The following is a 13,360-nucleotide window of genomic DNA, read 5'->3' on the forward strand; positions in this document are numbered from 1 at the left end:
CAAAACTCTGAATTTAGTCTAGCTTCCAGCCAAAAACCTGGGCGGCATTCTTGGCATATCTCTCTCTCTCTCTCTCTCTCTCTCTCTCTCTCTCTCTCTCTCTCTCTCTCTCTCTCTCTCTCTCTCTCTCTCGCCCCCACCCCACGCCCAGTCTATCAGGGAATCCTATTGGCCCTATTTTCAAAATATATCTCAATTCTGCCCAGTTCCCACCACCTCTGCTGCTATCTATCACCCTGGTCCAATCTATACCATCTCTCACCTCAGTTACTGAAATAACTTCTCCAGGGTTCTTATTTCCACCTTTGCTCCCCTGCAGTCCACACAGCAGCCAGAGGGATACAGTGAAAATGTGAGTCAGATGGTGACCCTTCTCTGCTGGAAACCCTCCAATGGCTCCCCATCTTACTCAGAGGAAAAGCCAGATCCTTCCACTGTCTTACAAGGTCCTGCACAGACTGGCCCCATGGTCCCTTGGTCCTCATCTCCTCCTGATCTCAGACTCACCCCCTCACTCCAGCTGTACTGGCATCCTCATCCTCCTTGAACTGACCATGTCCACTCCTGCCTCAGGGACTTCCTCAACTATACTTCCCCCGGCCTGGGAAGCTCCTTCCCAGGATATATTCATGACTCACCCCTCAGCTCATTCATTCTTTTCTCAAATATGAAATTCTCAGGAAGATCTACCCCATCCAAAATTACAAGTGCATCCCCTTTGAACTGCTCTATTATTTTCATATCATTTATCACTTTCTAATGTGATATATAAGCGCTATATATAGAATGCATTTATTATACATTTATTATACATTGTCCTTCCTCACACTAAAATGCAAAGTTCCATGAGAGCAAGGAGTTTTATGTTGTTTGTCAATTGGTGGGTTTTTTGAGGCTACTAGACTGTCTGGCTTACAGATGGCTCTCAGTACAAATAGTTTAAATGAATAAGTAAAGTAATTTAGAGTGGAAGCCACCGGATGGCCCCTTCACCACACTAGTAACTCCTCTATGGCAGGAAAGGTACCATCCATCCATTCATACACGTGATACATATTTATTGAGCACCTCACCTATACAAAGCACTTTGCTGGGGTCTAAAATATAATGGTGAAAAAAAACATATACGGTCCTACCTTCAAGGAGCTTACAACTTAGTGACTGGAGACAGATATTCAACAAATAACCCTGCAAATAAGGAGATAATTACAACTGACATAAGTGTACTATTAAAATAGTCCAGGAAAGACATTCTGTTTTGAGTTAGGTTGGTAGCAGAGGAAATGGAAAGAGCTGAACGGATTCAAGATTACTTAGAAGATGGAAAATGCAGGCGTTGTCAATGGATTAGATGGGGTTAGGGAGAATTTTATGACAAAGGGGAGTCCTGAATTTCTGGTTTAAGAAACTGGGTGGATTAAAGTGCCCTTTGCATGGGTTAGTGTAGGAGGCTTGATAATGGACCCTCAAAAAATATCCATGTCCTCAACTCTGGAACCTGTGAATGCTACCTTATCTGTAAAAAGACTATTTACAGATATGATTAATTTAAGGGTCTTGAGAATGAGAGATTATTCTGGATTAACTGGATGGGCCCTAAATGCAATCTTCCTTATAAGAGGGAAGCAAAGGGAGATTTAAACACACACATACAAGAAGGCAATGTGAAGATGGAACAAAAAGAGATTTAAAGATGCTGCCCTTGAAAATTGGAGTGATGTGGCCACAAGCCAAGTCTGGTAATTAATTTTCTGTGTCACCTTGACTGGGCCACGGGATGTCCAGACATTTGGTCGAACATCATTCTGGGTGTGTTTGTCAGGGTGTTTCCTGACGAGATTTTGTTTGACTCAGTAGACTGAGTAAAGCAGGTTGTCCTCCCTAATGTGGGTGGTCCTCATCCAATAAATTGGAGACCTGAATAGAACAGAAAGTCTGAGAAAGAGGAAACTTCTCCTGCCTAACTACTTGAATCAAGACAGTCCTCTTCTCCTGCCCTCAGACCGGAATTTACAGCATGGACCCTCCTGAGTCTCTAGCTTGACGACTGCAGATCTTCTCACCCTCCATAGTTACATGAGCCAGTTCCTTATAATAAAACTATACATACACACACGCAAACATACACACACACACTACTGGTTCTGTTTTTCTGGGAAACCCTCACTAACACACCAAGAAATGTTGGCAACCACCAGAAACTGGAAGAATCAAGGAACAGATTTATCCCTGAAGCCCCCAGCGAAAGTGTAGTCCTGCTGACATCCTGATTCAGCCCAGAGGAACTAATTTTAGATTTCTGGCCTCCAGACTGGGAGTATAAGTGTGTGCTGTTTTAAGCCATTCCATTTGTAGTAATTCATTACAGAAGTCACAGGAAACTAACGCAACGGGAAGCAGTGTAAGAGGATCATCTAAGGGTAGGGGGACATCAAGATTCAGATGGGAAAGCAGAGAGAGCCTGTGTGGGCAACTTATTCTTGAATTTTGTTTGACTTGAAACGTACATAAAGAGAGCAGATAGTTGCTATGGACAATGGATCCAGGGAGGATTTTTCATTCTTATTTTCAGATAAAAGAGTTTCAGGCTTTGTGTATGACTTGGAAATGACCCAATCGAATGGAAACAAATAGAAATTCAAGTGAGGGTGAGGTTACCTGCTGAAGCCTGAGAAGGGGAGCATACAGAGATCAGGTGTCAATCCTGGCTGTAGTTTAGGTGTCCCTGAAGACATTTTAAAAATTCCGATTCCCAGCCTGCACTCAAGACCAAAGACATCAGATTTTCTGAGTTGGGAGCCAGACATCAGTCACTGTTAAAGCTTCCCAGGTGATTCCTATGAGTGGTCCGTGGGATTCAGAGCACATCTGGAAGGAGTGGCATAGGGTCCAAGGAGGATCAGGTGCCGGTGCAAGTAAGTTTGGAGGTTTGCTGGGTGTAAATTAGAGACGTCCCAACTCCACCTTTATATTTCCAAAATTCAAGACAAGGTCAGGTGCTAAGCACGTGCTGAATGTATAAGGGAATAAGGAGAAGACTGAGAGCTGAAGAAAAAACCAACATTGTTCATACTGAGAGTGGAAAGGGGAAGATGCCTCAACTGGAAAAACGTGGGAAGAGTGTAGAAAGGGCTGTGAATTTATAGCTATACCTTCCATCCCTTCATTCAACTAGTATTCATCAGACAGACACCAAACCAGGCTGTGGGGATAAAACATAAGCAAGACATTGTCCCCAACCTCACAGCTTTCACAATTCAATGGAGGAGAGGGACATACAAGGAAACAGAACATTCAAGAGCTGTAATAGAATCAAGCACAAGGGATAGTGGAGACTTAGACCTTTGTAGGGACCGAAGTCACCTCCTCCCATAACAGTACTTGGCACATGCTCTTGAGACATATTCATTGTACTCCAAGCACCTTATCAATTCTGAGGAAACAGAGGAGGAAATGACAGCTCAGCTCTTATTCTGCAGGTATGACTAAAACAGCCCTAAAACTGTAATGACATGTCAGCTGATCAGTGCCCCATGGGGTCTCTAAGCAGGAGAAAGTCTCAGCTGTCAGGCAGGGCGGTGGCAATGCTTAGGTCAAGATGGGATGTTCTACATCAGGGGTCCCCAACCCTCGGGGACGAGGACCAGCCCTCAGCCTGTTAGGAACGGGGCCGCACAGCAGGAGGTGAGCGGTGGACGGACGAGCGAGGGAAGCTTCCTCTGTCGCTCCCCATGGCTCGCATTACCTCCTGAGCCATCCCTCCTCCCCCACCATTCCCCCGCCCCCGTCCACGGAAAAATTGTCTTCCAGGAAACTGGTCCCTGGTCCCAAAAAGGTTGGGGACCACTGTTCTACATGGTAATCTTCCAGGTGACATTCAGAAAGTGGTCACTAGGTGGCAGGGTTAACATTTGCAAAATAGCTGCCAGTAACAGTCACTACTAGCTTGATACTCGCTGGAAACATTTTTTGTTTCCATCCCAAAAGGGAAAGTGGAGCCAAGTCCTAGGGACATAGGATGATTGGGTAGAGTTTCTCGAATTTCACCCAGAGCTCCCTCCATATGCAATCACTCGCTTCTAAAGCTGGACCCCTCTCTGCTTTAGGGACACCAGCCTCAGTACACACCCGGTCCTAAGAAGCAGTTGCAGAGTGGGGTTTGAGGTGGGGAGGAGGAGGACAGGCTGCAAAGTTTTCTTCAAAACACTGGGGGAAACAAGTGGCTCTGATGGTTTCTTTCCCTTCTTCAGATTTCCCTGTCACCGTCTTTCTCCTGTTTTATCTGGTGCCAGGCTCCCTAGGTTCAAGCCCTACCTCAGCCACAGAGCCAAATGACCTTGAGCAATTTACTTAGCTTCCTTGTGTTTCTTTACCCAGAAATGACAGAGTGTAGTCATAAAGATTAAGTGAGTTAAAATCTCTAACTTACTTAGAACAGTACCTGGCAATAAACAGTAAGCACTATGTACTAAATGTTATTATTTTCTCAATGAAAAACAAAAGAACTTTTTTTCTAAATTCCTTATGAAGATGGTAAATAGTTGGCACTCTAAGTTGTAATTTAAAAACATAAACAACTTCCAATCCCAATTTTTCAGATGAAAGTATAAAGAAAAAAGTGACAACACAACAAAAGGTACATCTATGCTGGAATGGTGAACCATGGTCAGGTTCTTTTCCTGGTAGAATTCTGGACTAGAAATGGGCCACCTCCTGCCAGGGAAGCATCTAACCCTCCAGGTATCCAGATTCCCACTCCCTTCCCTACAGAAAAACAAAACCTGAGACCCCAGTGTCAGCAGGTGCTTTACAACCTGTCCTAGGTCTTGATTGTGGTGGTGGTTCTCTCATTCCCCGTATGAGCACAAAGTTCTGGCATCACAGCCAGCAGCCTCTCCAGATACTCCAAAACTGCATTGCCCCACCAAAGCTATACTTTTTTTTTTCTGAAAAAAAAAAACAAACACACACAGCTTGGGATAGCTCAATTTCAACCTTGGTTATGACCTTATCAACTCATACAAAGCGAAGTTTTTTGTCATTTGTTTAGTTTCTAACTGGCTCTTGAACAGTGACTGCGCCTGTGTTTAAAAGCTACAAGTCAGCCTCATTTTTCACAGCAGATAGACATGTAGTTAAATTTTGAAAAATCTGGTCATAAAAACTGCACGAGATTTGGTTACAGGAATTCTACGATACAGTGTAGTCACAAATAAACTGAGTTCTTTGATAAAATGAATGCTTGTATTTGATCAATCCTGCAATTTTAAATTTTTATGTTTGATTTGTTTAAAGCAAATTCAACTCTATTTAGAAAGTAGAAAGTTTTAGAATTTCTTCTTTCTTTCTTTGTTTTGTTTGTTTATTAATAACAGACTACAACAGGAACAGACTGTGTTCCAAAGAGGAAGACTATGCTAGAATTGAGGCTACAATCTTATAATTTTCCCATACTTGGCCACTGCTGATTGCCACTGTCTCTCCAAGTAGAGACTTTTTCTCTTAACTTGATGTTAATTTATGGAGAGTCTTATCACAATATATGTTTATTCACAATACAAAATGGATTTTTCTCTCTCTTGTTGAAAATTCCAAGATGCCCCAGTGCTTGGCTTCCTGTTGTCTTCCCCCAAAGACTCCACATACTTGCATCTCATATGAAAATTTTAAAAAGGCCAAAACTAGATTGGTACCATCTCAGAGGTGAACTGCCTACTGGGTTGGTCAATGTCAGGGCTGTGGGCTATGACACACCCCAGGTGTTTAGGGCTTCCCACTCCATGACTTACCTTCAACCAGGCACATCCCATCGACCAGGCTCAACTGACCACTGGGTCCCAGTCCCAGAAGTGAAGGTAGCTCAGAGCTAAGATCTCCAACCATCCCGGCTGCTGACTTGATAGGCACCTGGGCAACCCCACAAGGACTTGGAATAACTGGCACCCACAAAACAAAGTTCTAAGAGGAAAGAACAAATGCATGCTGCCTGGGCCCTCCAGAGACCAAGAAACATGATGATCCTACAGAAAACAAGTTTTGACAAGTAAGGGACAAAGGGTGGTGGGTAGGATGATGAACAGCCATTGCTAAAGGTGAGGTTCAAAAATAAAATACAAAAATCAGAAGGAAGAAATGTTAGAGAGAGACACAATTGAAGCAAGAACCAAATGCTAACAAAACAGTGTGCCCTGACAAGAAAAAGATTTTCAGAAAGGAAATGCAATAGAAGTGAAATGGGAGATAGATAGTCAAGGAAACAAACGCAGCCTATAACAAAGCCAAGGAAAAGAAAGAAGAGGCCTTTTCCTGAGCACAGAGGCCAGGGAGGTTATAAGGTATGGACCAGCTCTCCAGCTATCTCCATCTGAACAGATATATTCTTACCACTGGGGTTGGTTTGGTTTGGTTTTTAAGTCAGAAACAATAGTAACTTGGTAAACACTTATAGACACAATTTTTTCATGATTATTAAATTAAAAACTCTCAAATATCAATTGCTCCAGACTAGCAAATCTTCCCTCCAAACCCCAAAACCTTCAATATGTTCCAACTATGCAGGAGCTAAAAGAAAAGTATTAGGAGTAGGTTTTATTACTGCCATTTACGGGCATTGGGAGTTCAGGAGTTTACCTGGGGCAAATAGCACCTCTGTCAGGGGGAGGTAGAGGGAGAAGAATTTGGTTCCAGCTGTGCAAAATTCTGTGGCTTATTGGAGGGAACTTCTCTGCTTTAAAACAGACAGAAGCTGGTGTGTGAAATTCAAGCCATCTCTAGAAATGTGTTTAGAAAACATGTTCTGATGTTGCCACATTATAAAGGCCCTGTTTGCAGAATCTTAACCTTTTTCTTCTAATTCCTCTGCTCTTCCCCAAACCCCTTCGTCCTCCACCCAGGGGTGGTTCAAGAGCTCCTGTGACTTGAGAGACCCTCCGTCGCAGGAGGAAGCAGCAGCACTAAGCACAGATTGGGTATGCAAACCCAGTGAGCCACCTTAATCATCTTCTTCGTATGTACAAATATTTCCTCTCATCCCTACTTAACAATCAGCAGTCGTGATGGGCTCTAATTACAACGATAAATTGGGCCTCAGACAGCCACCTCCTGCTCCATCATTAAAGGGGACTATTTACCGGGGCCTTTGCAACCAGTCCATCTCCTCAGTACTGGAAAGACACCATGGCTCACAGTGGTCACTGGTTCTGAGCAGGGAAGCACTCCGTGGCCCCAGCAGCAGCTCATAGCCATGGATTCTGAACAATTAAGAAAACACATCTGCATGAAATGAGGAGTGGACCAGGGGCCTGGGGACCAAGTCAGTGTGTCCTTGGCATTTACTAAGTCCAGATGTCTTTATCTTCTGGGCAGGAAGTCAGAGTCTGTCCAGATGGCATCTTGATTGCTTTCGGCTCAGCTGATTAAATTTCTAAGGCTGACATCTCTTCCAAATACCCTCTCCATTCTATGAAAATGTGGTTGTCAAATAGTGCCAGGAAGAGTCATCTGAAGATCGCAGACTGAGAGGGCCCAACTGAGAACCTGAGTGCCTGGGACACAGAGCCAGGCAAATTTCCTGCCTCATGTCTGGGACTTTGGGATTCTTTCTGCTACAAACAAGGGAATTTCTGGAGAGGCAGTGCTGAGGGGCAAGATCGTGACTGGATCAGAGATCCAGTTAGGAGTCCTGGCTCCTCCACTTTCTGACCTGTGACCTTGTGCATATTCCTAAGCCACTCTGGCCTCAGTTTACTCACCTATAAATCTGGGATAGCAAAAGGAATCACTTCAACAAGCTGTTCTGAAGATTTATGAGATCATGCACATCAAGTGCTTATGAGAGAACCAGGCACATGGTAAGGGTTCCCTGCATACATTTTATTAGTACATTTGGCCCTCTGTATCTGCAGGATCTGCATAGACAGATTCATCCAACCATGGATAGAAAATATTTGGGAAAAAAAATTCTAGAAAGTTCCAAAAAGCAAAACTTGAATTTGTCACAAACTAGCAGTTATTTACACAGTATTTACATTGTATTAGGTATTATAAGTAATTTAGAGATGATTTAAAGTATAGGGAAGGACAAAGTGAGAGAGTGGCATGGACATATATACACTACCAAACATAAGGTAGATAGCTAGTGGGAAGCAGCCGCATAGCACAGGGAGATCAGCTCGGTGCTTTGTTACCACCTAGAGGGGTGGGATAGGGAGGGTGGGAGGGAGGGAGACGCAAGAGGGAAGAGATATGGGAACATATGTATATATATGTATAACTGATTCACTTTGTTATAAAGCAGAAACTAACACACCATTGTAAAGCAATTATACTCCAATAAAGATGTAAAATAATAAAAATAATAAAGTATAGGGGAGGATGTGTGTAGATTCTTTGAAAACACTATGCCACTTTATATGAGACTTGAGCATCTGTGGATGTTGGTATCCATTGGGGTCCTGGAATCAATACCCCACAGATACTTGGGATGACTGAAGTCTTGTTAATTTTTGTTCCTGGCTTTACTTTGCCATCTGAAGAGGTGCTCCTTAAAAGCACAAACCAGCATGAGGGCAAGGGACCAGCCTGGTCACTTGCACATGCTTTATACCAGAAATAATAAATAATTCTTTATAGTCCTTTATGGGTTACCTTTCTTTCACAAGCACTCTTGAGAGGTAAGCAAGGCAGACAGTATTTCTCTTTTACTGAAGTTGAGACTCTAAGAGGGTAATGACTTGTCCAAGGTCACATCAGTAGCTGTGTCTGAAGTTGGAAACCCATAAAAGCTGTTGAACTCCTATCTGCTACAGATCCTACTCATACAAGGAAGTCAAAGCTGCAAATGGAGCAGAGGAATGAACATGCTCCCCTCTGACCACCACCATCCCACCCCCAACAAACACTTCTGGTCATGCCAATGGGACACGTGGAGCATCACCAGGATGAAGGAGGCCATAGCGGTATTTACAGAAATTGCTGCCTACCTCTGCTACTTTAGAAACTCCTTTCCTCCTATGCTTCACTCTAAAGGGCTGTGGGAACTTAATCTAATACTATGCTCACAGGAAGAAGCCTGACAAGAGACAGGATGTGGAAAATGTTCCAGAAGGCCTAAAAGTCAATGGCTTAATAATAATGTGAATAATCTCAACTCTTAGGATGTTAGACTCACGTTATTCGTTTACATTCTTAAAGGAAAAAAGATGGCAGGGTTGGATTAGGTTATTTTAAAGCTTATTTTTAGCTTTAAAATTTTTGACGTTAATGGACTACTACTACTAGGACCCCTTTATTTCAGAGTGGAGAGTTTATCTGAGAATCCCAATTCCCAGTCCTGTGCCCCCATATCTCACTGCCTGTTAATATCATTAACTTAAAGGTTGAGAGAAAAGCCTTAAGGATGCTTTTAAAATTTCTGCCTTTATAAAATACACCAGGTGAAAGAGAAGTTAGTAGATGGCACTTACCGTATGGTTAATTAGAAGTTAAAGCTGGACAAATATTTCATTTTTTAAAATAAATTTATTTATTTATTTTTGGCTGTGTTGGGTCTTCGTTGCTGTGCGCGGGCTTTCTCTAGTTAAGGCGAACGGGGGCTACTCTTCGTTGCAGTGCGCAGGCTTCTCATTGCGGTGGCTTCTCTTGTTGCGGAGCACGGGCTCTAGGCGCACAGGCTTCAGTAGTTGTGGCACTCGGGCTCAGCAGTTGTGGCTCGCGAGCTCTAGAGCGCAGGCTCAGTAGTTGTGGTGCATGGGCTTAGTTGCTCCATGGCATGTGGGATCTTCCCAGACCAGGGCTCAAACCAGTGTCTCCTGCATTGGCAGGTGGATTCTTAACCACTGCACCACCAGGGAAGCCCCAAATATTCTATTATGTTATGCATATTTCCAGAACCATTTATGTGTAACTGGATGACCACAGAATAGTGAAACCTAGTTTTGGGAATATCCCAAATCAGAGAGATTTAAAATTGTTATAACATGGGCCCCAGGGAATGGATATTTCCAGTATCGATCATCTCGGGAAGAGGGTAAATCCTGGGGCAGGAAATGCAAGGAGGAACCCCCCCGTTTCCCTGGGTACAAAGCCAAGAAGGCTTGGACTCTGAGATGTGAAAAGGGCCGTAGTATTTTTTGTGATGGAGAGGAGCTGGTGATGCCATGGGAAGACACTGTGTCTGCTTTGATGGTGGCAGTGGCATCAGTGCCATCAATTACAGGGCAGAGAAAGAGCCAGTTCTGGAGCAGCAGGATCAAGGCTGGCATCTTGAAGCCGTCAACACAACTGAGTTTGAACTCAAGCATGACATGAGAAGAACCATGTCCCCTCTCCAGGTGGAAGAGGCCCGTTAGCATCGCTTGCTGTGTCTAGCCTGGGGACCTCACAAGAGCCATCAACTGCAAGGCAGCAGTTAAACAGCACGGTGAGCAGGCTTGAGGGCTGTGTTTACGTGTGCCCACAAGGTAGCACACCCTCAGATAGAAGTGGAGACAACTTCTGGCCTTTATGGCTCTGAATCTTGTGTCATAATAATTTGGTAAAATAAATAAACAAATATGGAGAAATATAACAATAAAGAGCAAAACTGACTGTAAAATGAATTTGAATATTCAAGTTAAAGTAGCATTTTATATGCAAGTAGATTTAACCATCTGAAGACAGTGGGGAAAGCAGGCGTGACCCAAAAAGCAGAACAAAAACTAAATTGTACAAGAAGAAAAAAAAAAAGGACAGTTTAATACCAACTGGTGCCCATAAGCTAGAACAGAGATTAAACATCTAGTTCTTTGCTAAAGTTGGATCACAAAAGCATATTTTGGTTTGCACACTCTTGGAAGAAAGAAAACAAACTAGCTGTTGGGTCATTGCTAAGAAAAGGCGTAAATAGCCAGACAAGGTATCCAAGGACCTCACGTCGCTCCCCAGACTGTAATCACCTTGAAACACAGAAAAGTGAGTTCACAGGTCTCCCAGACATGAAATTGGGGGTTCTATGGAGTCACCCATGGGTGGCAGCTGACCCTAGGGATGAACTGCATGGAAACCTGGTGCAGAACAAGACAGAATACAACAACAACAAAGAATGGTTTGGGGTTTGTATGTAAATATGTAATATAAGGGTCCTTGAACTTTATGAAAACTTCTGGGGTCCACAGATCTGTTGTTTCCCCACTGACATGGGTACCAGTCTGTAGAAATAAATGAGTTACCAGTGCCTTTTCTCATCTTCTCCTTTCCCTCTCTGTATCTCTGCAAGACCTAGTCCTTGTAACAGGTAACAGCAGTCCATCCCTAAATGGCACTGTGAATGAATTAAGATTGCAGCAGTCATGATATGATGCCCATAGCTCCAGCCAAACCTCTCTACATTTTATATTTGTGGAAGGGGTAAGACCACCTCCATTAGTAAAGAAAGAGTGATTGTCAACAAAGAGCCAAGGTAACTCTATTTTATTGGCTCAAGCCAATGACTGTTAGATAAGTAAAATGGAAGTCATTGCTTTGAAATAGAATCATGGGATTTTTTTTTTTTTTTTTTTTGCAGTACGCGGGCCTCTCGCTGTTGCAGAGCACAGGCTCCAGATACGCAGGCTCAGCGGCCATGGCTCACAGGCCCAGCTGCTCCGCAGCATGTGGGATCTTCCCGGACCGGGGCATGAACCCGTGTCCCCTGCATCAGCAGGCGGACTCTCAACCACTGCGCCACAAGGGAAGCCCCAATAATGGGATTTTTAGATGAAGAAGTGCCTTATAAATAGTTCAACTCCATCATTTTGCAGATGAGGAAATTTCGCAGCCACACACAACTAGTTAATGGCAAAGCTAGGAACAGAATTCAACTCAGGGCCTTTCTTGGGAGATTTGGAAAATATTCAGATAAAGAGACTGGGACTATAATGCATGAACTTGTGACACAGCTGAAGGAACTAGAGATTTTTAACCTAGAAAGGGGATAGTTCAGGTACATAGTAACCATTTTCAAATACCTTAAGGACTGTCAAGTAGTAAAAGGTCTTGAACTTGTCCTGCTGGCCTGAGGAAACAAGGACAATTGTGGGGAAGTTAGAGAAAGACTGTAGCAGTTGAGCAGAATATAAAACCTTTTAAACGGTCAAAATTTGCCAAAATAATTCATTGGGAGATAGTAAGCTTTCTTTTCTGTCACCTGAGGCAGTTCAGGAAAGACTGGAAGATAATGTAGTGTGTATGTTTTGTCCACGAAATGGGTGGGGTAAGAGGTGTGGAGGAGAAAATTCAGGCATGAAAACCATTTGGATGGGGTGACCTTTAAGAGTATGTGATTCTTTACAACCTGGGATCAAATAAGCGTTTCATTCTTGCCTCCAAACTCGACAACTTATCTTCCCATCTGTTTGCAATAGTTTAAATTTTAATCTATTTGATATTTCAGGGTATTATGCCCTGAATATTTGATTTGAATGCTGTGGCAGAAGGTCACTCATATTCATTTATTTTCTTTTACTCTTATACACTTGCAGTGAGTCTTTTGAAGCCATTATGCAAACATATGCAAATCATATGCAGATAGTGTGTCCTCAGAAAAATGACAAAATCTTATGGCCTTAACTGAGCCATCAAACCTGTCTTTAAGAGGGAAAGTAATATGCGTTTTGAATGTCTCTGGGGCAGGAGACAATTTCCGGAGAGTGATATTTACATGAGGTTGGAATTGGTTACTCAGAGGAGTCTTTGCCTCACATTCTTCACATTTATGTAGGACTTTGAGGTTAAGAAAGTATTTTCACGTAAGTGATCCCACTGGATCCTCGTAATTACCCTGTGATGTTGGCAAAACAGGAATTGGAATTCTTGTTTTATTATTCAGATGGGAAATAGACTCAGAAAAGTCAAATGACTTGCCCAGGTTTGCTCTGTTGGTAAATGATGGGTCTGAGGCTTCAAAGTAGATCTCTTTTCAGTCCAAGAACTCTTCCATGACACTGTGATACGTGTCTTGTTCAAAGCAAGGTGGTTGTCATCAGTCTGGGTTTGCTTGGACAGCGTTTCGCCAAAAGCATCTTTGAAGGTGTTTTGTTGATGATGATGATGGCATTTTAAGGGTGACCAGAAAAGTCTAATTATTTGTAGTAGCCCTAGTACAGTGCCAACTACATAGTTTCTCTAACCACCTCCTGCTTTTTCGCATCTGCTCTGAAATCTCCAGATGAAGAACTTTCTTCACACTGTACACTCTTCAGCTTTTTCAGGAGGCAAAATTCTTTCTTAAACTATCGGGAGTAATAGCACAGTCTCTGCAGTGAGACTGTCTGGATCTGAAGCCCTAATCTACCACTTTCTACTTGTGTGGTCTTGGAGAGGTCATTTATTCCTCTAAGCATCA

This window comes from Mesoplodon mirus (genome assembly GCF_964341445.2).
Source record: "Mesoplodon mirus genome assembly, chromosome: 5".
Taxonomy (NCBI): domain Eukaryota; kingdom Metazoa; phylum Chordata; class Mammalia; order Artiodactyla; family Ziphiidae; genus Mesoplodon; species Mesoplodon mirus.